Here is a 27,995-nt window from a genome sequence, read left to right on the forward strand (position 1 = left end):
TCTAGTTCTTGGATTATCATGTGAATCTCATCATCATGTTACTTTAATTAATTTTGTTGGGTTAATGATGATACTTAATTGGGATTGAGATGCTGTCAACCATCTCAATGTTTCACAACCACCATGATAGTTAAATAAAATTTATTCCTTTGCAGTAGGGAAAAATTGGCTTTTCGCAAAAACATTATAACCATAGAGCTTTTCCACCAGCCATATATGCATGTAGTGATAGCCTTTGTTCATCATTTCTCTATGGTGTGAATTTGCCAGTACATTCAATGTACTGACCCTTTGTGGCTGCAACGTCTCATGTTGCAGGATATCTTACGACGAGTAAGTGATACGTTAGGGTTACGATTTCTACACTCAACTTTGCCGTTGGTGTTGATGGGAATCCACAACCTTGTTACTTCCGCTATTTGGATTGAGGTAATAGTATTTACGTTACTTTATACATGTAATTTACCTCTATTATAAATCCTCGAGTACTGTGTGTGTCAGCATATCGATCCAGGGATGACACTTAAGCATAGAGACTTGACCGTCTGAGGTCGGGTCGCTACAAGATGGTATCAGAGCACATGTTGACTGTAGGACGTGACCCTAGAAACTGGCAAGCCCATAGGAAGGATTTTCTCTAAAACCTTCTTTTTCAAAAAGATCTTTTACCTCTTTTCTTGTCTGAGCTTATTCAAACATTCCCTTTAGTGAGACCATATCCCTTTCCCCTTTTGACCACTCGAAGATTCGACTGATGAGACCACTCCAAGAAGTACCAGATATCGGACAACTAAGATCACTTCGGAATGAAGAGGATTTTACCGTGTATTCTAATAATGGGAACTACAACTGTTGAAGACTCTGAAGACTAGGAGAATTGGAGACTCTGAAGAATTCCCAGATTTTTATGACCTAGGAAGGCTACCCTTATGGAACTTGGCAGACTATGGAAGATGTCAATACCCTAGATCAAGTTGTATCGGAGAAAGACCGGAGCATGGAGAGTTAAAAACTCAAAGTTCTGTCAAGGAAAACCCTAAGGCAGGAGATATCAACTATGGAGAGATATCTCATGGAAATGACAAGAGCAGAAACACAGCTATCCATGATGTTATCGCCCGCTTATGCTATTGCCACCGTGCTGAGTTAAGCATGCAGTTCGTCGTAAGGATTGGATGGTAGAGGGCTGATGGAGCACCTATCAGCAAGATGAAGTTTTAACCTTAGCCGGTGTATCACCAGGATCTGGAGTATTACATCAAGAAGTTAAGATGGACCTGCAGGAAACAGTATTTGATAAGGAAGTGTTTCGTGAAGAACTCAGGACCCAGAAGCTGAAAGTAGCCAAGCTAGAGGAGCAAAACCTTGAGACATCAAAGACTCGTCAGGAACTGAAGGACAGTAGTACCATGGTTCATGCCAAGGATGTTGAGACCCAGAAGTTTGGAACACAATTATTAAAGGACGTCACGAGAGACTTCGCGTCAACAGAGATGATCTGGCAAAAGAACTTGGGAAAGACAAGCATGATCGGAAGAAGCCATCGGAGACATGAACAAGACTTGAAGAGTTTGACGATTTTGAAGATTTATTGACCTTTAGAAGACCAAACCCCTGTTATATACCTACGTTAGATGCGACGATTGTGAGCTGTCACTTGTTTGATGTTTTTCCGACAGCCACAAATAAAACCTGTCTTTTCAAAACTATTGTTTGTATTGTGTGCATCCCTCTCTATCTCTCTTATCCCACCCCAAACCCATGGACCCAATAGAGGATGAATGGAGATGAGCTTATATTTTCTGGACCAATGACTCAATTGGAGACGGACTGATGGATTCAGAACATGGTGGATCACATGGAGAATAACCCTATAGCCGGGAAGGATATGACCCAGCATGCTCTTGAGTGCTTTGAAAGAGGTGCCACTACCTGGTAGAGGATGTACCAAACCATCAATGGATGGCAAGGAGTAACCACTTGGAAAGAATTTAAGTTGAATTTACCAAAGTCTCGAGTTGTGCCCCAGAAATTGAAGCCTTATGGAAGTTCAGTCTACATTGTTGGGAAAGATCCGTGAAGCTCAGAAGGATGACAAAGAGATTGCTGAGATAAAAGTAAAAATGAGCAAAGGAAAGGCCAATGGTTTTCGTAAGGATGAGCACGACACCTTATGGTTCGAGGACCGTGTATATGTTCCCAATAATGCAAAGATCAGGAAGTAAATACTTCAGGAGGCTCATGACTCACCATACTCGATTCGCCCTGGAAACACCAAGATGTATTTGGATTTGAAGGAGCGTGTCTGGTGGACTGGTATGAAGAAGGATATTGCGGAGTATGTAGTCGTAGGTGATGTATGCCAGAGAGTAAAGGCAGAGTATCAGAAGCCAGCCGGATTACTACAGCCTATGCCGATACCCGAATGGAAGTAGGATAAGCTTGGCATGGATTCCATTACCGGATTTTCCAGAACCCGACCGGGATATGATTTTATCTGGGTAGTAGTTGATTCGCTTGACCAAAGTGGCTCCCTTTATCCCAGTGAAAACCACATATACAAGTGCGAAGTTGGCCAAGATATATATGACCAGGACCGTATGTCTGCATGGAGTTCTGAGGACCATCGTATCAGATAGAGGAACACAGTTACCTCAAAGTTTTGGAATTAGCTGCACCAGACTTTGGGTACTAGGCTAGAGTTCAGTACAGCCTTTCATCCGCAGACAGATGGATAGACCGAGAGAGTCAATCAGATTCTGGAGGACATGTTGAGAGCGTGTGCGCTAGATTATGGATCTAGTAGGGATGATAATCCACCTTACGCGGAGTTCTCATACAACAACAGTTACCAAGCCAGTTTGAAGATGGCCCCTTTTGAAGCTTTGTATGGGAGAAGGAGCCAGACACCGTTGATGTGGGATGAGGTTGGAGACCATCAGTTGTTTGGACCAAATGTGATCAAGGAGTCATAAGAGAATGTTAAGTTGATTCAAGATAGACTGAAGGTAGCTCAGTCCAGGCAGAAGAGTTATGCAGACTCAAAAACGCAAGGAGGTAGTCTATGAAATTGGAGACAGAGCATGTCTTCGTGTGTCCCCTCTGCGAGGAATTAAACGATTTGGAGTTAAGGGAAAGTTAGCCCCGAGATTTGTAGGACCATACCGAGTTTTGGGGCGTATGGGAGAAGTGGCCAACAAGTTGGAGTCACCCGAAGGACTGTCAGGAGTTCATGATGTGTTTCATGTTTCCCAGTTGAAGAAGTGCCATGCAGAGATGACCAATATTCCCCTATAAGGACGCTTGACCCTGGAAAGGATAATGATGTTCCACGAAGTGGAGTATGGACTTCATAAGTATAAGTTTTTTATCTCGGTATGTGGGATATTCCCCGAGGATGAAGAGATGAATTACTATTCGATATAAAGGAGGTATGATGTTGGAAATATGGATCAATGGAAATTCCATAATGAGTCTGAGTAATCATGTCCTAGTTTGGTGCCAATAGAAGGAAGGAAGATAGTACAATTGGATGGATTTAAGAATACTAGGAAGTTGGATGTAGGATTAAGGATCAGTTTCCCCAATGATGAGTTCAAGGTTTACCAGTGATGAGATGGGCCATAACCCACAGGCCCCAGGACCTGCCAGGAAGCAAGCACCCTCTTGCTAAAGGAGAAACCTTGGAAGAAGATACGACTTTATCAGCAGACGATTTCATAGGAGTAACGCAAAACCTGAGAGTTGTGAAGGAACGATAGATGTTTGTTTGGCTTGCAGAATCCACGGATTATCCGAACTTGGTTCGTCGACAAGAGAAATTCTGCAATGCTTGTGAGGATGACCGAGTGTTAGAATGCGAGATTCGCTAAACCATATACAAGGTAATGATTTGGGTGCGGGATGGATTGATCACCATACCGACTTACTCTTATTGTTCACCTTGCTATACGGGATGGTAAATCTGAGTGACTTGCCTATAGTGGAGAGACAATGATCAAAACCTTGTTTGAACCTTAGAATGGTATAAGTATTTTTCCCTTGTACAAGGCAGTTTTTGCCAACCGTAGGTTATACGGTGAGGATCAACCAGACCCATTTCCTACAGGAGAAACCATAAATCGTTGACCACCATGAGATATCGATAGTTGTTTAGTTTTGGCGCCAGACCCGTCAGCTATGAAGACCCAGTCTTGGAATAACCTTACCAAGATGAAAGGACAGAAGAATTGAGAAAAAGGTTATGCCACTACCTGAAGAGCCAGAGAAGGAATTATCTCAAGAATCTGAGAAGACCGGCCCTGTCAAGAATCAGGATGGAGTATATGAGTATTGATGGGACCGTAACAATGTTTCTAAGGGTGGTAGCACCCCAGACCCCCTGGGATGATCGATGGATTTTGAGGAGACCCCAAACCTAACCGATTTCTTGCTAGCCTCTCCGAATCTCGAGGACGAGATTCATTTTAAGGGTGGTAGGTTTGTAACATCCCAAAATTCTAAATTTTGGAATGTTATAATAAATAGATAGATTTGATTGATTGTTTGATTGATTGTCTGAAAGTGAGTAAATTCGAAACTTTTTGAAAGTTAAATGAGAGGGAATAAAAGGACTTTCCCAAACTTTCATCTTTGCTTTCTGATATCCATGAATTCAAATTCTTTTCATCACAAAACCCTGGAGAGAAGATGACATGACTTCTTCCATTTATTTAAATGAAAACGGGTGTTGAAAATATTTGTATATCATTTGAAAATATTTCCAACTCAGAAACTTCAAGCAACTCAATGATTTTCATGAGAGAAGATAAAATGACTTCTTCAAAACATATGAAATATGAGTTGGAAGTTAAAAGGATCAAATTTAAAATCCTTTTGAAATTATTTTCAATCTGGAGTTATTTGATTTTTATTCAAATTAGTTTTCTCCAAAAATAAAATATATGGAAAATAGGGTAACATGATTCCCTACAATAGAAAATTGGAGATAAATAAATTTGACATAATTTTGGTATTTTTTTAAAATGATTTTTACTGGATTTTAGTAGGGCAGTAGCACTCTTTGAATTATTTGAATTTTTCTCGATTTTATTTGACTTCACAGAATGTCCACGTTGTAGAAAATCTTTTTCTGAAGATTTTGATATATTATATACCTATATAATATTTTGTTTTAATTTTCCTTTGTTTTTACTGTGTTTGTTTGTGTTTTAGAAAAAAATCTCTCTTCCGCCGACTGGGCCGGCCCAGCTCCAATCGGGCCAGGCCAAGGCCCAGCCCAGCCGCGCCGCTCGTCCCCGAACTCGGGACGGAGTCCCGAGCCGCCACGCCGCCGCGCCGCCATGGGAGGCCGTGCCGCCTCCTCCTGTCCCCTTCTCCAAGCCTCGCGCAGGCCCCCCCTCTCCTTTTCACATCTCCGCCACGCTCGTCGGAAGCCGCCGCCGCCGGCGAGATCCGTTGCCCTGCCCCGCACTCCACCGCCGCCGCCGACCGCCGCCGGTGCCACCATCGACTCCGCCGCACCGCGCCGCCCCTTCCCGACTGCTCCGCTGCCCTCCTCGACTACCGGAGCCGCCTCCCCGCGCGCAGCCGACGTTGTCGCCGCCATCTTCCACGTCGCCGGTGATCGCCGTGGTAACCGCCGCTTCCCGTCCGTTGGATCTGGATCGAACGATCCAGATTTCGTTTTGTTTTTTTAAACGTTTTTTAATTTGATGAACGTTCATTAGTTAGGGTTTGCACCGAACGGTTTTTCATTCGTTTAGATAGCCTTTTCGTTTTATTTTATTTCTGCCAGGGACCCATCTGTGAATAATTTATTTACAGATTAGCCCCTGATCTTCAAACGTCTACAACTTTTTACTCGTTTATCCAAATCCAACGAAACCAACGCCCGCTTCTTCGTTATGATCTCCTCTATCCAGTAATCCAACTCAAACATGTTTTTGAAATTTTAAAATTAGAATTAGATCAGATTTTAATTTGAATCTTCTTTTGATCGTAACTTGAGTTTCGTAACTCCGATTTAGTTGATTCTTTTTGCAAATTAAAGCTCTTGACCTAAACTTTCTGATAAAGCAAAATTCACATAATTTTGGTACTGTTAGAAATTGTTTTATGTTGCAGGAGTTATTTTCTTGGTTTTGATGTTTTGCGAAGTATCTTCTTCATTCTTTCTGATCTTTTGAGTGATTGCTTATGTGTGGTTACTATTGCTTGCTCACGATAGATTGAACGGAGTGTGACGAGTAGAACTATCAAGAGTTTTGAGTGCGAATCATCTTCATCAACATTGCAGGCAAGTTCACACTTTGATCATACCTCTTTACCACCCAGTTTTATTGCATTAGATCAATCCTCAAACAATTGCATGATTAGGATCTGATTAATACGTGGGTTTTGGGAAGTAGATGAGGTAGTACCTATTGCCCTGTTTATTATCAAACCTTTGGGAGTTACTTCTACGTTTGCTTATATTGCTATGCTATGCTCGTAGACGTGGATTGGGTTTGAGTGAATTTCCATGACAGATGTGAGATTGTTAATTAATGGTTCAACTTAAGGTGGCTACTTAAATAAACATCTGGGTGGATTGAGGCACCTGGAGAACCCAGTGTTGCCTGTATTTTTGGATATCCCGGAGTACCCGTGTGATCATCCTATGGACCGCCACCCAGACTATAAGGGGTCATAAGATTATTCATGCTAGAAACTTCCGTGCGCAGCCACAAGCCATTATGGGCTCTGGCATAGTTGAGTAAGTTGTGTGAGCTCTTGAAGAGGTGGACTAGCAGATGTAGGGGGATTGTAGGTGTAACGGTCTGCCCGGAGTAGAGAGTAAATGCTTCTAAAAGACTGTGTCTCGATCATCCGTTTCTCAAACACCAAGTAGTGCGAGAAATCCAACGGAGGAGATCGAGTCTTGTGGGGAAAAGTGCGCAAACCTCTACAGAGTGTACAAACTAGTCATGATTAGCCGTGTCCCCGGTTATGGACATCTTGAGTATCTAGTTCTTGGATTATCATGTGAATCTCATCATCATGTTACTTTAATTAATTTTGTTGGGTTAATGATGATACTTAATTGGGATTGAGATGCTGTCAACCATCTCAATGTTTCACAACCACCATGATAGTTAAATAAAATTTATTCCTTTGCAGTAGGGAAAAATTGGCTTTTCGCAAAAACATTATAACCATAGAGCTTTTCCACCAGCCATATATGCATGTAGCACTACAGGAAACAGCTACTTTGCCGTCTGCCACGGCGGACGGCAAAGGCTCGAAAGGCGGACGGCAAAGACCTTTGCCGTCAGCCGCGGACGGCAAAAGGCTCCGGCAAAGAAGGCTCCGTCATGTCGGTCTCGGGGTGCCGTGTCGGGGTCGGGGTCTCGGGGTCGGGGTGCCGGGTCGGGGTCGGGGTGCCGTGTCGGTGTCGGGGTCGGGGTGTCGGGTCAGGCTCGGGGTCGGGGTGTCGGGGTCGGGGTCGGGGTCGGGGTCGGGGTCTCGAGGTCGGGGTGCCGTGTCGGTGTCGGGGTCGGGGTGTCGGGTCAGGCTCGGGGTCGGGGTGTCGGGGTCGGGGTCGGGGTCGGGGTCTCGGGGTCGGGGTGTCGGGGTGTCGGGGGTGTCGTGTCGGGGGTCGGGGTGTCGTGTCGGTCTCGGGGTGCCGTGTCGGGGTCGGGGTGTCGTGTCGGTCTCGGGGTGCCTTGTCGGGGTCGGGGTCTCGGGGCCGGGGTGTCGGGTCGGGGTGCCGGGTCGGGGTCGGGGTGCCGTGTCGGTGTCGGGGTCGGGGTGTCGGGGTCGGGGTGTCGGGGTCGGGGTCGGGGTGTCGGGGGTGTCGTGTCGGGGGTCGGGGTGTCGTGTCGGTGTCGGGGTGCCGTGTCGGTGTCGGGGTGCCGTGTCGGGGTCGGGGTGCTGTTTCGGGGTCGGGGCTTCGGGGTGTCGTGTCGGGGTCAGGAGGTTAGGGGGTCGGGGGGTCGGGGTGTCGTGTCGGGGTCAGGGGGTTAGGGGGTCGGGTGTCGGGGTGGAGTCGGGGTCTTCTTCTTCTTCTCCTCCTCCTCCTCCTCCTCTTCTTCTTCTTCTTCTTCCCCCTTCTACTTAACCTAAACCTAAACTAAAAACCTAAACTAATTAAAACTAAACTATTTAAACTAATTAAACCTAAACTAATTAAACTAAATAACCTACACTAATTAATTCTAAACTGAAAAAAACTTAAACTAAAAAACCTTATCTAAACAGAAAAAAACAAAAAAACAGGAAAAAAAATGGGATCGAGGGGCTCACCGTGGGGGGCGGCGACGGGTCGGGGAGGGGCCGGCGACGGGGGGCCGGGGCGGGGCGGTGGAGGAGGCGGGGCGGCGGGGGCCCGGGCGGCGGGGGGCCGGGGCGGCGGGGGGCCGGGGCGGGGCGGTGGAGGAGGCGGGGCGGCAGGGGCCCGGCCGGCGGGGGGCCGGGGCGGGGCGGTGGAGGAGGCGGCGGGGGGCGCGGGGCGGCTGTGGGCCGGGGCGGCGGTGGGGCGCGGGGCGGCGGGGGGCCGGGGCGGGGGGGCGACGGGGCGGTGGGGCGGTGGGGCGGCGGGGAGCCGGGGCGGCGGGGAGCCGGGGCGGCGGGGCGACGGGGCGGCGGGGGCGACGGGGTGGCGGGCGGCGGCGGCGGCGGCGGGGTCGGAGGAGAAGGGCGCGCGAGGACGAAGTGAGTAACGGGCGGGGGGGGTACTTGCCGTTAGTCAAGTGCCCTCTTTGCCGTCCGCCAGCCTTTGCCGTCCGCCTTTTTGCCTCTTTGCCGTCTGCTAGCGGACGGCAAAGAGGTGGGCCGTTAACATTTTTTCAAATGAGCGGGGGGTGGGGGCCACCACACTCTTTGCCGTCTGCCAGCGGACGGCAAAGATTCTTTGCCGTCTGCTGGCAGACGGCAAAGAGCTGGCAGATGGCAAAGAGCTTCTTTGCCGTCAGCCTTTTCTTTGCCGTCTGCTTATGCGTAGCTGATGGCAAAGAGCTGCTTTGCCGTCAGCTAGCAGACGGCAAAGAGCTGGCAGATGGCAAATTAGCTGATTCCAGTAGTGTAGTGATAGCCTTTGTTCATCATTTCTCTATGGTGTGAATTTGCCAGTACATTCAATGTACTGACCCTTTGTGGCTGCAACGTCTCATGTTGCAGGATATCTTACGACGAGTAAGTGATACGTTAGGGTTACGATTTCTACACTCAACTTTGCCGTTGGTGTTGATGGGAATCCACAACCTTGTTACTTCCGTTATTTGGATTGAGGTAATAGTATTTACGTTACTTTATACATGTGATTTACCTCTGTTATAAATCCTCGAGTACTGTGTGTGTCAGCATACCGATCCAGGGATGACACTTAAGCACAGAGACTTAACCGTCTGAGGTCGGGTCGCTACAACACCATATGTAAGACGCAACGAATATCACTCTACCAAGTTAAAACTGGCTCGTCATTAGTGCCATTTCAACAAATTAGTAGTACAAGCTAGAAAATAATGCGAGATGTAAATTATATCAGACTCCCAAGTTAAAGGTGTCTTGTGAAAAGTGATTGTTGCAGGTTACACAATAGTAGTACTTTGATGTAAGAACATGGTGTGATAGATAGATATTGTATGTTCTAGAAACAGGAACACGTGTCTTATTCACAAGTATAATGTGTAAAGTAAGTAGATGGAATTCAACAAAATTAGAAGGCATACAAGCTAGACATCATACATAACATGCAACCACATATAACAGTGCCATGTTAGTGGGAGCACATGTGATGGTGGACAAGGGGGGACATGCTCATCATCAACACAACTACGTTGAGTGTCTATGCATGTGTTGTCTTCCAAATCTTGTTGGGGGATGGCAGAGTAGAATGTGTAGAGGCCCTCCGTTTAGAAGAAGCACCTTTATCCACTGCCTTGCTAATTTCCTTCTGCTTTATTGATTTTGCATTGTCAAGTAAAACTGACAAGAAAAAGCAATAAAATTCACTCTTCAGAACTTATTCATGCATGATACTGACAATCACTACCTTGATGTGAGGCAAACACATGATACGAGGATGGAATATGTACGAAAAACTGGACGACATGGCATATTCACAACTATTTGTGTAAACTAAGCAGAAGTAATTTAATCAAATTACAAGCAATACAAGCTAGACACCGTATGCAACATGCAAGATGATACGTCTCCAACGTATCTATAATTTTTGATTGTTCCATGCTATTATATTATCCATCTAGGATGTTTTATATGCATTTATATGCTATTATATATTATTTTTGGGACTAACCTATTAACCTAGAGCCCAGTGCCAGTTTCTGTTTTTTCCTTGTTTTTGAGTTTTACATAAAAGGAATACCAAACGGAGTCCAATTGACGTGCCAATTTTTGATGATTTTTTATGGACCAAAAGAAGCCCCCGGAGTAAAAGAGTTGGGCTAGAAGAGTCCCGAGCCGTCCACGAGAGTGGGGGGCGCGCCCTACCCCCCTGGGCGCGTCCCCCTATCTCGTGGACGACTCAGAGACCCCCCTGATGTGAGACCTACGCCAAAAATTCCTATAAATACAGAAACCTCCAGAAAATAATCTAGATCGGGAGTTCCGCCGCCGCAAGCCTCTATAGCCACCAAAACCAATCGGGACCCTGTTCCGGCACCCTGCCGGAGGGGGGATCCATCACCGGTGGCCATCTTCATCATCCCGACGCTCTCCATGATGAGGAGGGAGTAGTTCACCCTCGGGGCTGAGGGTATGTACCATTAGCTATGGGTTTGATCTCTCTCTCCCGCGTTCTTGATTCGGCACAATCTTGATGTGTCGCGAGCTTTGCTATTATAGTTGGATCTTATGATGTTTCTCCCCCTCTACTCTCTTGTAATGGATTGAGTTGTCCCTTTGAATTATCTTATCGGATTGAGTCTTTAAGGATTTGAGAACACTTGATGTATGTCTTGCATGTGCTTATCTGTGGTACAATGGGATATTCACGTGATCTACTTGATGTATGTTTTGGTGATCAACTTGCGGGTTCAGTGACCTTGTGAACTTATGCATGGGGGTTGGCACACGTTTTCGTCTTGACTCTCCGGTAGAAACTTTGGGGCACTCTTTGAAGTTCTTTGTGTTGGTTGAATAGATGAATCTGAGATTGTGTGATGCATATCGTATAATCATACCCACGGATACTTGAGGTGACATTGGAGTATCTAGGTGACATTAGGGTTTTGGTTGATTTGTGTCTTAAGGTGTTATTCTAGTACGAACTCTAGGATAGATCAAATGGAAAGAATAGCTTCGTGTTATTTTACTACGGACTCTTGAATAGATCGATCAGAAAGAATAACTTTGAGGTGGTTTCGTACCCTACAATAATTTCTTCGTTTGTTCTCCGCTATTAGTGACTTTGGAGTGACTCTTTGTTGCATGTTGAGGGATAGTTATATGATCCAATTATGTTATTATTGTTGAGAGAACTTGCACTAGTGAAAGTATGAACCCTAGGCCTTGTTTCAACTCATTGCAATACCATTTACGCTCACTTTTACCACTTGCTACCTTGCTGTTTTTATATTTTCAGATTACACTTACCCATATCTATCATCCATATTGCACTTGTATCACCATCTCTTCGCCGAACTAGTGCACCTATACAATTTACCATTGTATTGGGTGTGTTGGGGAGACAAGAGACTCTTTGTTATTTGGTTGCAGGGTTGTTTGAGAGATACCATCTTCATCCTACGCCTCCCACGGATTGATAAACCTTAGGTCATCCACTTGAGGGAAATTTGCTACTGTCCTACAAACCTCTGCACTTGGAGGCCCAATAACGTCTATAAGAAGAAGGTTGCGTAGTAGACATCACAAGACAATATCACACGGCTAAGCTAGAGAAAGCACATGGGATGCCGGTTTCGCTGAAAGACCGCCATCAGTCCCTGCCATATTTTTCCTTACTCTTTCTTAATTGTATTGCCTTGTCAAGTCAAACCCATAAGAAAAATGAATAAAAATTCGTTTTTCAGAACTCCTTGATGCAGGATGCTGACGAGCACTACTTTAATGTAAGGCGACCACATGATAGGACGATTGACTGTGTAAGAAAAAAGGACAGCACTGCATATTCACATCTATGATGTGTAAACTAAGCAGAAGGCATTTCAACAAATTAGAAGCAATGAAAGCTAGACACCATATGGAAGATGCAACAAATATCACTCTACCAAGTTAAAACTGTCTCGTCATAAGTGCCATTTCAACAAATTAGAAGTAGTGCAAGCTAGAAAAGAATGCGAGATGTAACCTATATCACACTCCCAAGTTAAATGTGTCTTATGGTAAGTGATTGTTGCAGGTTACACAACAGTAGTACTTTGATGTAAGAACATGGTGCGATAGACAGATAGTGTATGTTCTAGAAACAGGAACACATGTCTTATTCACAAGTATAATGTGTAAATTAAGAAGATGGAATTCAACAAAATTAGAAGCAATACAAGCTAGACATCATACATAACATGCAACCACATATAAAAGTGCCAAGTTAGAGGGAGCACCTGTGATGGTGCACTAGGGGAGACGTGCTCATCATCAACACAACTACGTTGAGTGTCTATGCATGTGTTGTCTTCCAAATCTTCTTAGGGGGTGGCAGAGTAAAATCTGTAGAGGCCCTCCGTTTGAAAGGAGCACCTTTATCCACTGCCTTGCTAATTTCCTTCCGCTTTATTGATTTTGAATTATCAAGTAAAACCAACAAGAAAAAGCAATAAAATTCACTCTTCAGAACTCATTCATGCATGATACTGACAATCACTACCTTGATGTAAGGCAAACACATGATACGAGGATGGAATATGTATGAAAAACAGGATTGCATGGCATATTCACAACTATTTGTGTAAACTAAGTAGAAGTAATTTAATCAAATTATAAGCAATACAAGCTAGACACCTTATGCAACATGCAAGACAATATCACACTGCTAAGCTAGAAAAAGCACCTTGGATGCCGGTTTCGCCGGAAGACCGCCATCAGTCCCTGCCTTATCTTTTTCCTTCCTCTTTCTTAATTGTATTTCCATGTCAAGTGAAACCCACAAGAAAAATGAAAAAGTTTCGCTTTTCAGAACTCATTGATGTAGGATGCTGACGAGCACTACTTTAATGTAAGGCGACCGCATGATAGGACGATTGAATGTGTAAGAAAAAAGGACAACATTGCATATTCACAACTATGATGTGTAAACTAAGCAGAAGGCATTTCAACAAATTAGAAGCAATGAAAGCTAGACACCATATGAAAGATGCAACGAATATCACTCTACCAAGTTAAAACTGTCGGCGTCCTGGGAACGGAGGTCCCCAGACTTGCCTGCCTATGGCCCACGACGCGGCTCCATCAACGGCCTGGTACGGCCCATCTTCATCGGCAACCACTCAAGACCCTCGCTAGGGGCCAAGCCTCGCAAGGCGGACGACACCAAGACCTCCTGGGGGGCGGCCTCACTAGGCTGGCTCCCGAGGAGCGGAGATATCTATGCAAGGGGCACCTCATGAGGTGCGCGTGACGTGAGCCGTGATGATCAAGGCCAGGTGGGCGCCAGCGGGCGCAGAGTAATAGTTGCCTCTTTGGTGCTAAAGGGGCAAGCGCAGGCGAGGAGTCTCATGGCATCCGGCAAAGGTTTCCATATCGGTGCAACGAGACCAAGACCAGCAGGACGGCAGGACGGAGGTCACCGCGGAGCCCACGACGGCGTCACCACCAGAGCCTTTGGCAGGCGAAGACCACCTTTTGTGAGGATAGCTTGTACTAGTTGTCTCCCTTCAAACTTGGCCATTGTGGGATCCCTTCCCGCCTAACATTTGGGAAGAGGACCAGGGCCTCTACAAATAGGACTAGCCACCGCCATGGGGAGGCACCTTATCTTGGATTGGACTCATTCCGCCAAGGCCAACTCAGCAGCTCACCGAGCTCTAGAACACCTCTCCTCAGGAGGCTGTGCTTAGCTTGTACTGTTCATCCTCAGCCTACAAGGCAATTGACCACACCACACTGGAGTAGGGTATTACACCGCAACGGTCGCCTGAACCAGTATAAACCCTCGTGTCTCTTGTTCTTTGGGTTCGTCGAGCTAGGCCTTGAGATTGTTGCGAGAGCGAGCTAGGGACAGAGAGATCTTCGTGCACACCCCTTTGTTCGAACCTCAAGGGTTTGCCGGAACCCGTAATCCAACATTTGGCGCGCCAGGTAGGGGTGCGCTGAAGCCTTTCTTCCGTCAACTGACCCACCAACACCCCGTGGTTCCGATGTCTGGTGACCCAAGGACCAACGGCGACCATTGGGCTGCTTGGCCCATCAGGACGGCACCATCTGCCCAAGGAGACCTCAACTCTGCACTCTAGGTGGTCCGCACACCGCCGAACGCCGCAGGACACGGGCGGCGCGGACCGACGCCTTCCACCCTCACACCGCGGCGCGTGCGGGCCGCCGCAAGATCCTCAAGCTACATAGCGGCGACGGCGCCACACACCCGACGGGAACAAATGAACATGCGAGTCGCGCTCATAGTGGCGCGGGAGCTGCTGCGGTGCCGGCTGGCGGAGAGCGGCCGCGACGCGTTGCTGGAGCGTGTCACTGAGCTGTTGGAAGCTGCATCCAGGGGTATGCCGCCTTTCTGCTCCTTACCTACGTCTCAAGTTGTGGAATGATCGCACGGCGGGCCTCGTCGCACCCGTGTGCTCCCAGGCGCACCAGGAGGGTTCATCGGCGTCAGCACGGCCAACGGTGCCGAACATCGGGCCGTGCCTGCGCTTCCCCCGGGTGGCGCAGGTACGGGCGTTGCCCCATGTGGCCATAATGGGGCGCCACCCTACAGCCACCAGGGGGACGCGCTGGGCCCGGCGGCGCGGGGTGCAGGGCGCCTCGGCGGGGGTTCCGGAGCGACGACTCCGGAAGCCTATGTGCCCCGCATGGTGGATCGGGAGTACACGCCGGAGGATGGCCCCTACTCGTTTCTCGAGCCGGGCTGGGAAGAAGAGATGCTGGAAGTTGAGGCCTTCCACGAGCCACCCAGGAGCCTCGCCGACCCCGCCAACGAAAACAACCGCAGGGTACCACGGATATCTCAGGAGTAGGCTTACGCTAACCATGGGTCGCAGGTGGACCAGGCCACAGCGATGGACGAAGACCCCAGCGCGGCAGCCCTGCTCCAACCAGGGGTAGTGCATTGGGGGCTGCACAGGAGGGGTCTGGAGCTAGGCCCTCCCCCGTGTCACACAGAACAAGGCGTCGTCCGGAAGTCGGTCCTCTGCCGGGGAGACGCCGGCAAGCCCTCCCCCCGGCAGAGGGCCCGTGCGCCGAGGGTGCCGCTAGTGTCCCCTTTGCCCCTTGGCACCGTCCTGGTTTCCGGACGCCCCAATGGTGGTCGAGGGTGGCGCAGGGCGGACCCCTCGTTTGGCGATATGAAGCAAGGCTCACGTCTGTGAAGGTCTCCGCCCGCGACCCTCTCGCGTAACAATGAGTGGGGCTGTACATGCCCCGGAGTCTCCGGAGAGCCGCCCTCGGGCCTCGGGGGCTCCCGCCCACGTCCTAGTGGAAGCACCATGCTCCACGCTGGCCGTCGACACTGTCCCCCAATCTATGCTCACAGCCAGTGAAAGCACTTAGCTCCGCGCTGGTGGGAAGACAAGAAGCCTAGCTAGGTGCTGGACGCGGCCATTTGCCTTCAACCCCTTTTCTGTAGCTCGATTTGCCGCCTTTTGGATTTGAACTTGAAGTTGCATTTTTGTTGGCAAGTGTGGGGGGCATCTTTTCTCGTTCGTGTCAATTTTTCGAGTTTTCTGGTTCCGTGCCTTACTACAAGGCCCACGCCTGCTACCCCTTCCCTTGCGATCACCTCACGAGCAGGGGCTGGGCGTGGTATGTGCGCGCTACGCGCACATCCTGCCATGATCTGGCGCTCGCTTCTCGCGAGGCCCTCTCGAGTGGACTAGCAGGCTCCTCAGAAGCCCAAAACCTCGCGAGCCCGCGAAGGGCTCCCCTCGAGAGAAATGCACATCGGCGACTACAAGACCAGTTCGAGGCCTGCCTGGACTAAGGTAAGTTACAGCAGCAAGCCCGCGAAAGAGCTTGTGGGCTCGCAAAAGTGCGTTTCAAGTATGGCTTGAGGAATAAAACAGTAGTCTGATTACATGAGGGGCTCCCCCTCCCAAAACTGCTCTTACACCTTGAGGGACCGTGCCCAAGCTTTTGCGTGTAGGTTCAAAGCAAAGGAGTGTGGGCTCAATCGGACATGTCGCTCGCAGCATCTTCTGAATCACTCCCAGACATGCTGCTGGCGCTGTCACCGGCGTCGTCTTCACCGTCATCAGTCGCGCCGCCTTCATCCGCCACGACCACCACCGCGTCGTCCTCGGAAGCGAAAGCCCTGACCAGAGCATCTACATTATCGTCCACCCAGCGCGCCAGGTTGTCCTCGATGGCTCCGGGCACTGGGGCGATGGCAGCGTCGAAGTTGAAGTGGGGATCAATGTTCTGAAGATGATTGAAGACACGGGAAAACGCGTGCCCAAGGAGGCCTCGGCGGCCCGGTCCTCCAGGCGCGTCACGACATCGGTGAAGAAGCGGAGATGGCTGGCATAGTCTTCTGCGTGGGGATGAGGGGCGTGTTCGTCGCAGATGGCACCCAGCGCCTGGTTGGCCCTCACCCTAAGGGCCCGGAGCATGGGAGTGTGCTCGCGTAGTAACGTCTGCCGGCGGAGCGCTTCCTCCCTGCTCCGCTGCGCGAGGGACTCAGCATCGGTGACCCGCCGCTAAAGCGGGAGCAATTCGGCATGGGCGGAGGCCAACTCGGCCTAGACAGAGATCAGGGCCACCGCAGCGGCCTTCTCGCACTGCTCCGCTTCATCCAGTCTTGACCTGAGGGCGGTGGTTCTACCCTCAGCTTCGGCTTCCATGAGCTTCAGCTTCAGGTCATGCCTGTTGGCGAGATCTGCACGAGCCTCCACCACTCTGCGGTCAACTTCCTCCTCGATCCTGGCCTCGCGCGCACTGGCGGCATCCTCCACCTAGGCGACCTAACGCTCCCTCGTTTCCAACCGTTCAAGATCGAGGCTGCGCTCCGTGGCCTCCAGCATCAGCACCTCCTCGCGCTTCAAGATCTCCCCCTCTTCGGAAGGCGCCCCCTTCATCGACGCCAAGGCAGCCCTGCGCGCCTCGACCTGCCGCTCCAGGGAGGCGTTCAGAGCTAGGAGCTCCCCTTCGCGCTTCTCTACGGCCTCGTGGCAGTGGTCAGCCTACCTGGCCTCCTCCAAGGCCTGGGCTGGCCTCGCGTGAGGTAGCAAGGGATGCCTCGGCCTTCGTGCTGGCGCGTTCGCGCTAGAGACGCCTGAATTCGATGGCCACCTTTAGCTGATGCCATTCGTCCGCCAGCCAAAGGCCTTCGGTTTCAAGGTGGGCGTCAACATCCACGAGCTTTTCCCCGAGCCGGCTCAGCGCGCCCATTGCCTCCCGAAAGAGCTCATGGCGGACGGCGCCGCACTCGCGTGCAAGCTTGAACGCGCGGCCATGTCCGTCCTCCGCACCAAGGGTTGTTGGAGAAGTTCGAAGTGGCGCGCCCGCTCTCGGCAGGGGGCTGGAGGCCGGCGCCTTTCCGGCCACCCTTCGGGCATCGGCGGAGGCCCGGTGGGGCGGGGCCTTGTTGCTCGAAGGAGAGGCCAGGGCCGAGGTCGCCCAGCCGCGGGCAAGGACCAGTGGTGGGGCCCTTGGCACACTCTCCGCACCCTAGGCAGGACCACGAACGAGGGATGACAAGAGCGCAGGTTCAAGACGCCAGGCCGGCGCGTCCGCCTCCCCGGCAGGCCTTGCACTGCGCGCGACAGGTCGACATGAGGCGCTCAGGGTCAGCGGAGAGCCCGAAGCAGGCGGAGGTTGCTTCTCGGGAGACTTCATCGCCCTAGCGGAAAGGACCCTAAGGAACTGCGGTAAGGAGGAGAAGCTGTGCTCAATAAATTACAAAGATAAGGTACTCACTCGTCAATAGCGATGTACTTCCTCTGCTTCAATGGCCGGAAGGCGTCGCCGCTGTAGCTTGGAGACCCCTTCCTCTTGCGAAGCGCTTCGAAGTTCGGTCAGAGCCGACCGAAGCCCTGGGTGCGGTCACCAATGCCGGGCGCGGCTGGTGTGGGTCCTGAGGAGGCAACCTCACGGGTGCTGGGCTGCGTGGAGTCCTCGGTCTCCGCCTCGTGGCGACTCACCGGGGCCTCGGGGGCTTCAGCCTCAGGAGTATCGGACTGTGTCGTCCCCCCAGCCGCTTCCTCAGGACGGCTCTCTCGGGCCCCGGCGGACGACACTTCAGGAGCCCCGAGTGACGCCGGTTCGTCAGCAGCAGCGCCTCCATTGTTCGACAGCGACCGCCCCCTGCGCCCACTTCTGGGACGAGCATCGCGCTGGCGGCGGGCAAGGGGCCACAAAGACAAGGCCCTCACGAGGCCCTTCAAGGCCAACCGGGCGCAGTCCCCATTCGTCAAAGGGGGGCATCTGCTTCGCAAACTCCACCTTGTTCGAGCAGCAGTACAGAAGGCAGCCCTCCTCTGGCAGGTTGGCTGGCATCGGGTCGCCCGTCAGGAGCTCGAGCACCGTGCGCTGCGCCTCAGGGGGAAGAGCCGGCACCTGAAGCCTCATGCGGTCCCCGTAGCCAGAGAAGGTCCACATCGGCCGGGAGTGGCGCTGAAGCGGAGCAATGCGACACCGGATGTACTCCTTCACCACCTTAGGCGCCGTCACCCCGAGGCCCTTCAGCCTGGCCAGCCGGTGCCAGACATGGGCGAGCCACCGGTCGGTGAGCTTTGCGTGCCCCCGGCCAGAGCTTAGGGCAGCCGGAATCCGCGGGAGCAGCAGCAGGGGGCTATGCACACCAACATCCACAAACACCCACCGCTTCCGAAAATCTCCGACGACCAACGAGAGCTCGAAATCGATCCCCGAGCCGGCCGTCACCGCAACAGCCTGAAGGGATACACACCCAGAGCGCTGGAGAGCATCTGTCAGATGCAGCGAGAAGAAGTGGCGAAGCAAGGCCACGGAAGGAGCAATTCCCACCATGGCTTCGTAGACGAAGGCAAAGACAGCAAGGAGGATGATGGATTGGGGATCGAGGTGCAGTGCATTGATCTGATAATGCGAGAGCAACGCATTGAAGAAGTCGGATAAGGGAGGAATAGGACCAGCCCAGAGGGCATGAAGATGGATGGGGACCTCAGTGGCCGTCCTGTCAATTGCAGTGCGGGAAGCAGGCCAAGCCATGGTCGCCCCCCACTCATTGGAATCAAGGGAGAGCGCTGGGCTCACCTTGCCCATAGCTTCCTAGTTGAGCACCACCGACCGCTTGATGGCGGGCTAGAAGACCGATAGCGTGGGGGCCGAGGTACGAGACTCCTTCTTCCCCTTCTTCTTCTTCTTCCGGCTTGGTGCCATCACGGCGGGGAGAGTTGGTGTCAGATCGGACCGGGGGAAGGGATCCGCTGTCTTCCGAAAGATGAGGGAGCTATGGAGCGCGTTGCCTGTAATGGAGGCATAGCTGTGTAGACGACAGTGGCTGCCTAGCCAGGTGGAAATAGAGGCTGCGTGGGGAAGTGGAGGCGCCCACGTCCCGTCAACCGCCACACGTCAATCAAGGCCGCAGGCTGTTGGGGCCCGTGGCCCTCCGCACATGCCCTTCGGCTTCGCCTCGAAGCCAAGTCCGAGCGCACCTTGGGCCCAGGGGCTACTATCGGTGTCCTGGGAACGGGGTCCCCAGACTTGCCTGCCTGTGGCCCACGACGCGGCTCCATCAATGGCCTAGTACGGCCCATCTTCATCAGCAACCACTCAAGACCCTCGCGAGGGGCCAAGCCTCACAGGGCGGACAACACCAAGACCTCCTGGGGGGGCTCACTAGGCTGGCTCCCGAGGAGCAGAGATATCTATGCAAGGGGCACCTCGTGAGGTGCGCGTGACGTGAGCCGTGACGACCAAGGCCAGGCGGGCGCCAGCAGGCGCAGAGTACCAGTTGCCTCTTTGGTGATAAAGGGGCAAGCGCAGGCGAGGAGTCCCGAGGCATCAGGCAAAGGTTTCCATATCGGTGCAACGAGACCAAGACCAGCAGGACGGCAGGACGGAGGTCACCGCGGAGCCCATGGCGGCGTCACCACGAGATCCTTTGACAGGCGAAGACCACCTTTTGTCAGGACAGCTTGTACTAGTTGTCTGCCTTCAAACTTGGCCGTTGTGGGATCCCTTCCCGCCTAACATTTGGGAAGAGGACCAGGGCCTCCATAAATAGGACTAGCCACCGCCATGGGGAGGCACCTTATCTTGGATTGGACTTATTCCGCCAAGGCCAACTCAGCAGCTCACCGAGCTCTAGAACACCTCTCCTCAGGAGGCTGTTCTTACCTTGTACTGTTCATCCTCAGCCTACAAGGCAATCCGCCACACCACACGGGAGTAGGGTATTACACCGCAACGGTGGCCCGAACTAGTATAAACCCTTGTGTCTCTTGTTCTTTGGATTCGTCGAGCTAGGCCTTGAAATCGTTGCGAGAGCGAGCTAGGGAGAGAGAGAGATCTTCGTGCGCACCCAGTGTTCGAACCTCAATGGTTTGCCGGAACCCGTAATCCGACAAAAACTGTCTCGTCATAAGTGCTATTTCAACAAATTAGAAGTAGTGCAAGCTAGAAAAGAATGTGAGATGTAACCTATATCACACTCCCAAGTTAAATGTGTCTTATGATAATTGATTGTTGCAGGTTACACAATAGTAGTACTGTCGGCGTCCTGGGAACAGGGGTACCCAGACTTGCCTGCCTGCGGCACAGGGCGTGGCTCCACCAACAGCCTGGTACGGCCCATCTTCATCAACAACCACTCAAGACCCTCGTGAGGGGCCAAGCCTCGCGAGGCGGACGATGCAAGACCGCCTCAGGGGCGGCCTCCCTAGGCTGGCTCCCGAGGAGCGGAGATATCTATGCAAGGGGCACCTCGCAAGGGTCGCATGACGTGAGCCATGACGACCAAGGCCAGGCGGGCACCAGCGGGCGCAGTGTACTGGTTGCTCTTTGGTGCTAAAGGGGCAAGCGCAAGCGAGGAGTCTCGAGGCATCAGGAAAAGGTTTCCGTATTGGTGCAACGAGACCGAGACCAGCAGGACAGCAGGATGGAGGTCATCACGGAGCCCACGACGGCGTCACCACCAGAGTCTTTGGCAGGCGAAGACCACCTTTTGTCAGGATAACTTGTACTAGTTGTCCCCCTTCAAATTGGCCGTTGTGGGATCCCTTCCCGCCTAATATTTGGGAAGAGGACCCGGGCCTCTATAAATAGGACTAGCCACCACAGTGGGCATCTCATCTTGGACCGGATCCATTCCACCAAGGCTAGCTCATAGGCTCCCTGCTCAAGAACACCTCTCCTCGGGAGGCTGTTCTTCCCTTGTACTTGTTCATCCTCAGCCTACAAGGCAATCCACCACACCACACTGGAGTAGGGTAATACACCACAACGGTGGCCCGAACCAGTATAAACCCTTGTGTCACTTGTTCTTTGGGTTCGGCGAGTTAGGCCTTGAGATCATTGCAAGAGAGAGATAGAGAGAGATATCTTCATGCGCACCCCAGTGTTCGAACCTCAAGGGTTTGCCGGAACCCATAATCCAACATTTGGCGCGCCAGGTAGGGGTGCGCTGAAGCCTTTCTTCTGTCGATCCGCGCTCCGCTGCTCCGCCGGATCCGTGGCTGACGCTCACCGAGTTCGTGCCGAGCGCCGCGGTGCCCTTGCGCCCGCGTCACTCAGACGGCTCCCGTCGGCGGGCCTCCCCGACGTTCTCCATCATCTGCTACCAACGCCGCTACTGGCTCGACAGGGAATGAGCAGCAAGCTTCATCGCTGCACCCTTCAGTGCGGCGGGATAGACGCACCGCCACCCCGTTCCTGACTCCGGCCGGCTCGTCGTACCACACTCGTCGCGCGCCCACTGACGCGCAGGCTACTCTGCTCATGTCATCGTTGGTTCAGCAAGACCGAAGAAGAGTTCCTCTTAAATCTTACCCGTTCTTCCAAAGATTCATAGTTCTAGCTTATGCCATCCTCTCATAATTATTTTCGATTGTGAGAATTCCTTTCATACCCACCCGAAGCATTTCATGAGTTGTTTTCATTTCTTGATCATCCAAAGGCCATCATTTCAGAAGATTTCTTTGTTCTAAGTTTTCAGCCTCGTTCTCCAATTATTCTAAATTGATGTCTCTTCGTGCATCTCCATATTCTTATCGGTGCATCGTTCAAGTATCCTCTAATCAATTCACGATCTCTTCGTTCTCATGTATCTAAATTCCCTCAAGTATCTTCATTCATTTTCTAATTCTTCCTGGTGTTTCTTTATCTTTTCTTCGTTCATTTTCAATTCTTACGGTGGTTCGTTCAAGAGTTCTCTTCCTTCATTATCATATAGATTCATTCGTTCTTTCCAATCCTACCGGTGGTTCGTTGAAGACCTTCCCAAGTTTGCGCAAGATCTATCTTAATCCTTTCTACGAGAATAAGTAGTATGCAAATCCGTTGCTTGTCATCAATCTAAATTGGTGAAGGCTAAGCATAATGTAATTCTTATTCTTGTTTCATCCAAGTGATTAATTCCTTATTCCGGAGATTCATCAAAATTCTTGATCTCATTTGTTCATTTTTCTTTCCAGAGCTCCAAGTTATTTCAATTATATCATTTCAAAGCTTCATCTAATCACTGCAAGGCTTCTCCCGGAGTTCTTTTCAACTTTCCCTTTCGTTTGATCATTCTTTTATTATCGGAGTTCGTCATGGAGGATCAACATGGTGGCTCATCAAGGATTCCTTTCATTCTTCAATTGTTCTTCAAGAATTCTCTCGAAGTTATGATCCGCCAAGCTATACTCAAAGATAAACATGGTGTTCTACACATGTTTTGTTTTGAGGAGTTCAAGCATTCTTCATCTTGCATTCCGAAGTGCAATTCTTCCTACCTTATCTTTTGAGGTGGTGTTATGTCCTTCTTGACAATTTCCATCCATGTTCCATGTTTCACATGTTGTCAAGAATGAGGTATATTAAATCCTTTAATCTCTTTGTTGGAGTTATGTTGTGTCATATTTCACCTAAAGCCTTCCCTAAGGAATGTTGCTATTATGGTGCTTATCAATGATCCAAGTTTTCTCATAACCTCTTGGTGAAAGAAGTTTTTCATCTCGTAGGTGTTATCAGTTATATTAGTTGTTTCCGTAGTGGCAGAATTTCGCCTCTATCTTGAGAAGTTTTCCATGAGCCCACTACAAGCTTATTCGTTTCGTTGTTGGTTTTCCAACAACTCCGTTCTAACCTTCTTGGAAGGGTGCTTTCCAAGCGCATTTGTGGCAGAATTTGGCATTTTCTTCTCCATTCCTTTATTCCAATGATCTATCTTATATTTTCTTCCGGAGGCATGGTGATGTTGCTATCTTCACTCATCATCTCGATTTGTGAGGATCGTTTTCTTTTCATGCTTACCATTTAACCGGAGTGTTGTGTCATCTCTTCAAGTTCTTTTCATCTTATCAAGTTTTCCTTCTTCTTTCAGTCGGAATGCTGCCCAAATTATATCAATCTTATTCCTTCTCTACCTAATTTTAACTGGAGTCTCATCCAAGTGCTTTCATTTTGCCAAATTCAAATTCTATTCTTTTCATTTCCAATCGGAGCGTTATCGTAATTGATCCTTATCGTTCCTTGTAAATCTCGTTTCAACCGGAGTGCTTGCATGTACTTCTCGTCCATTGTTCTCGTCATTCATAGCTTTGCAAACTCCAAGGTTCACATGGTGTTCCTTGTTTCTCTTTTCTACCGGTGTGCTTTCATATTCCTTTTGATCCGTTAAGCTCTTGTTCCATATTCTTCAACCTACAAAGGTTCTCGCAATGTTCCTTGTTCCTCTTTGATAATGGAGTGTTTTCAACTTTGTTCGTCTTTGTTGTATTCTTTCTTTCAATCTGTTCAATCTCTCAAGGTTCGTGGTTTCACTCGTTTGTCGAAGAAGCAACTTTGTTTTACCTCTTCCTCTTCCGCTTTTCTCCGGTGCCATCCTAGATCTCGGGACGAGATCCTCTTGTAGTGGTGGAGTGTTGTAACGCTCCGAGACCGACGCTCCAGAAGCCTTCAATGTTCTTCGTTGTTGCCGTGTATTTTATTTTATTTGTTGCATTCATCATTGCATCATCCGCATTGCATCCGCATGTTTTCTTAAAACTCTTAGTTCGTTCGTAGTTGCCGCGTCTCTCTGTTGTCCGTTCCGAGACCAACCGGGTTTTTCGAGTCCCTCTTGTTTGGCCGCTTAATCTCTTTGCTCAGTGCTCAAACCCCTCGCGTGCGCGTCCGAAACTTCTCCGAACCCGACCCGAGCTGTCGTTACCGATGTGTCCGGATCATCCCCAAACATCTATAAAAAATCTCTGGTTTCTTATTCGAACTCCCTAGCCTATTTTATCTCGAACATCCGATTTCGATCGGATGATCCAAACCCCCTCTCTTTTCCCTATATATAGTCAAACCTTAATACATTTGAGACCAAACCCTAAAATCTAGGGGAGCTGTCCCATCTTCCCCGTCGTCCGCCGCCACCCCTGTCCAAATCCTCCTCGGAGTCCACATCGAGCCAACCATAGCCACCAACCTTCCTCCTCGTCCAGCCACCACCCAACCTCCAGAACCATCCATCTGGACCCTTGGATAGAGATACAACGTCCAGGAGGTGCTCCCTGCAACTCCCGCAAGCCCCCTCCTTCCATGGTTCCGCTCCACGCCCGAGCTCGTCCTCGAGCACGACGCCGCCCTTGCCGACCCCCGTCGACCAGGCCAGTGCTCCGCCGTCCTGCGCCCTTCCCTCTCCTTCCTTTTCCCCATCTTGTTTCTTCTCCCCCTCTCATGGTCTCTCTCCCGTGGATCACAGGGACCCTGCCGCCACCGTTCGAGCTCTCCCGCCGGATCTCCCTCTCTACCGCCGGGAACGAGCTCCCCACGCCCGGATTCGCTCCTCCTTCGCCGCGCCAAGTACTGGAGCTGCACGTTGCCACCAGGGAGCTGTCGCCCCGCCAAGTTCGCTGCCGTCCTCTGCTTCGCCCGCACGATCCCGCTGTTGCCTGCTTTGCTCCATCGAGCAGTGCCACCACCGGAGTTCCTCGTCGCCGGGAACCGCCTCCCCGACCCTCGGACTGCCCGGATCCGCCGCGCCCGTGGGTCCCCTGCCTCTGCATCGCGCCTCTGCCCGTCTTCTGCATCGCCGTGTTCTGCTGCTGCTTCAGTTGGAAACGAGCAGTGCCAGCTCGCACGTTCGCCCGCGCCTTGCGTTGACCGCGACCACCTCCGCGCGCCTGGGCCATCTCCGCTTCACCCGGCCCCTCCAGCCTCTGCACCGAACTGGGCCTGGCCCATGGTGAGCGCCCCAGCAACCTGCAGATTCGGCCCGATGCATTTTTTTTCCTCTGGACGATTTTAGCTATTAATCCAGAGAACGTCGGTTTTACAGAAAAGTCCCTGGTCTTCATGCATATAATAACTCATTAACCGTGCATCGGTTTGAAAAACTTCATATATGAAAAATGTTAAGAAATCTGTCTAGTTTCATAATATGCTGCTTGCATCCTTGTTTAAAATGTTTAAATTGCTGCTTGCATTTAATTTGCTAAATGCCATGTTAAAATGATTTATTTCTTAACTAAATAACCGTAGCTCGGATTTAAATGAACTTTAGATGTAAATGGGGTGGAAAAATGCATAGATTAACATGGTGCGCTTTCTTATACTGTTTAATAACATTAAAATTGTGTTTATGGCAGAACAGTACCAAATCTAAAATATGCACATGGGGATTTCCCGGAATTGTCGCTTGTTGTTTCCGGCCTCATTTAAACTTGCATAGATAGATAGTTTATATATGTTTCACCTCTTGCCATGTTAATCAACATTTAATATTGTTGGGTACATAACCGAGAGAGAACTAAATAATTGATGTGGTGTCTCGTCAATATGCAACTCGTTGCATATTGAGCTCCATTTAATTTGTAGTGTTGTTTGTTGCACTTTGCCATGCCATGCTCATTAAAACGGACATGCATCATACTTGTTTGTGCATCATGCCATGTGTATGTGATGGTTGTTTACTATGTAGTTTGTTTCTTTCCGGGTTGCTTCTCTCATTAGCTTCGGTTTCGTTCCGGAGTTGTGAGGATTCGTTCGACTACATCCGTTTGTCTTCTTCATGGACTCGTTCTTCTTCCTTGCGGGATCTCAGGCAAGATGATCATACCCTCGAAATCACTTCTATCTTTTCTTGCTAGTTGTTCGCTCTGTCACTATGCTTGCGCTACCTACCACTTGTTTATCAAGCCTCCCAAATTGCCATGATAGCCTCTAACCTTTTTCACCCTTCCTAGCAAACCGTTGTTTGGCTATGTTACCGCTTTTGCTCAGCCCCTCTTATAGCGTTGCTAGTTGCAGGTGAAGATGAAGTTTGTTCCATGTTGGAACATGGATATGTTGGGATATCACAATATCTCTTATTTAATTAATGCATCTATATACTTGGAAAAGGGTGGAAGGCTCGGCCTTATGCCTGGTGTTTTGTTCCACTCTTGCCGCCCTAGTTTCCATCATACCGGTGTTATGTTCCTTGATTTTGCATTCCTTACGCGGTTGGGTGATTTATGGGACTCCCTTGACAGTTCGCTTTGAATAAAACTCCTCCAGCAAGGCCCAACCTTGGTTTTAACATTTGCCACCTAAGCCTTTTTCCCTTGGGTTCTGCAGACTCAAGGGTCATCTTTATTTTAAACCCCCGGGCCAGTGCTCCTTCGAGTGTTGGTCCAACCTGTCAGCCGCCGGTGGCCACCAGGGGCAACTCTGGGCTCGCCTACCGGAAGTTTGGACAATCCGATGTGCCCTGAGAACGAGATATGTGCAGCTCCTATCAGGATTTGTCGGCACATTCGGGCGGCTTTGTTGGTCTTGTTTTACCATTGTCGAAATGTCTTGTAAACCGGGATTCCAAGACTGATCGGGTCTTCCCGGGAGAAGGAATATCCTTCGTTGACCGTGAGAGCTTATAATGGGCTAAGTTGGGACACCCCTGCAAGGTATAAACTTTCGAGAGCCGTGCCCGCGGTTATGTGGTAGATGGGAATTTGTTAATATCCGGTTGTAGAGAACTTGACACTTGACTTAATTAAAATACATCAACCGCGTGTGTAGCCGTGATGGTCTCTTTTCGGCGGAGTCCGGGAAGAGAACACGGCTTTTGGGTTATGTTTGACGTAAGTAGGAGTTCAGGATCACTTCTTGATCATTACTAGTTGACGATCGTTCCGTTGCTCCTCTTCTCGCTCTTATTTGCGTATGTTAGCCACCATATATGCTAGTGCTTGCTGCAGCTCCAATACTTGGCGCGGCGAAGGAGGAGCGGATCCGGGCGTGGGGAGCTCGTTCCTGGCGGCAGAGAGGGAGATCCGGCGGGAGAGCTCGAACGGTGGCGGCGGGGTCCCTGTGATCCACGGGAAAGAGACCATGAGAGGGGGAGAAGAAACGAGATGGGGAAAAGGAAGGAGAGGGAAGGGCGCGGGACGGCGGAGCACTGGACTAGTCGACGGGGGTCGGCAAGGGCGGCGTCGTGCTCGAGGACGAGCTCGGGCGTGGAGCGGAACCATGGAAGGAGGGGGCTTGCGGGAGTTGCAGGGAGCACCTCCTGGACGTTGGATCTCTATCCAAGGGTCCAGATGGATGGATCTGGAGGTTGGGTGGTGGCTGGACGAGGAGGAAGGTTGGTGGCTGTGGTTGGCTCGATGTGGACTCCGAGGAGGATTTGGACAGGGGTGGCGGCGGACGACGGGGAAGATGGGACAGCTCCCCTAGATTTTAGGGTTTGGTCTCAAATGGATTAAGGTTTGACTATATGTAGG

Source organism: Triticum aestivum, chromosome 7D (assembly GCF_018294505.1).
Source record: "Triticum aestivum cultivar Chinese Spring chromosome 7D, IWGSC CS RefSeq v2.1, whole genome shotgun sequence".
In the NCBI taxonomy this organism is placed as follows: Eukaryota; Viridiplantae; Streptophyta; class Magnoliopsida; order Poales; family Poaceae; genus Triticum; species Triticum aestivum.